Source organism: Dipodomys ordii, unplaced genomic scaffold, assembly GCF_000151885.1.
Source record: "Dipodomys ordii isolate 6190 unplaced genomic scaffold, Dord_2.0 Scaffold15, whole genome shotgun sequence".
Lineage (NCBI taxonomy): Eukaryota > Metazoa > Chordata > Mammalia > Rodentia > Heteromyidae > Dipodomys > Dipodomys ordii.
Genome location: NW_012267231.1, coordinates 15,703,145 through 15,704,046, shown reverse-complemented (window position 1 = coordinate 15,704,046; position 902 = coordinate 15,703,145). Strand labels below are relative to the sequence as shown.

The 902-nt window shown below is 75.5% G+C and overlaps 1 protein-coding gene across 2 annotated transcripts in view; it reads right to left on the bottom strand.

Moving 5' to 3' along the window:
* Arid3b (AT rich interactive domain 3B (BRIGHT-like)) overlaps window positions 1-247 on the bottom strand; it is a 45,522-nt gene extending 45,275 nt beyond the window's left edge. For both annotated transcript variants that reach the window (XM_013011961.1, XM_013011959.1), the window contains exon 1: window positions 155-247. The gene's annotated coding sequence lies outside the window, so the exon portion shown is untranslated. The remainder of the gene's footprint in view (window positions 1-154) is intronic.
* Between the last annotated feature and the right edge of the window lie 655 nt (window positions 248-902).

Here is a 902-nt window from a genome sequence, read left to right as displayed (position 1 = left end):
CCCCGGGCCCTCCCCCACCCGCCCCCCGCCAGCCTCACTTTTCCTCAGCGGTACCGGCGCCTCCGCGCCTCCGGGACACACCTGCCCTCTCCGCCCTCCCCGGTCCCCGCCACCTGCCGCGTCTCGGCGCGGAAGGTGTTTCCGCGCGGCTTACCTGCGCGGGGCGCCCCGGGCCCGGTCAGCTAGCGGGGAGGAGGCGGCCACTCAGGCCCCGGCGCCTCAGCGACGTCGCCGACTCCTCAGCAGCCGGGAGCCACAGCCGGGGCGGGGCCCTCACCGGAAGCGGCGCCGCGGGGCCTGAGGGGCCGCCGGCCCGGGGCGGGGCTCCAGGAAGGGGTGTGGCCCGGTACCGGAAGACGCTAAAAATGGAGCTGGGGGCGGGGCGAGACGGAAGCTCCGCCCAGGAACGGGCCCGCCCACCCAGTGGAGAGCGGAAGTGGCTTGAGGCGGGCGGAAGGCTCAGCCAGTAGGGAGGCGGAACAAAAAGGACTTCCGGGGGTGGGGCTCCTCCGCGGGGAGTCGGGAGGCGCTCGGCGGGGTGCGCGCGTGCGGCGGCGCGTCCTGGGCACTCGCGGTCGCCGACGGGGCTGGCGATCCTCCCCGGGTTTCTGCCGCGAGGCCGACCTTTCTCTCGGCGTGGCGGCTTTTCCCGGGACGCCTGCGCGTCTAGGGCCGAGGCCGGATCGTCCCCTCGGGTGCCGCGCCCCCCCCGGGGACACCCCCCCCCCGGGATGTGTGTCCTGACCATCGGGTCCCCAGCGCCCCCTGGCAGACGTGAGGGCCGCTGGCGGCTGTGCACCTGCCGGCTGTGTCGGAGCTCGGGTGGAGAAGCCATGCCACGGCGGGCGTCGTCTCTGACTAAACCCCGGGCCTGGTCACCTGGGCCTCGGGCTCGTCGTGAA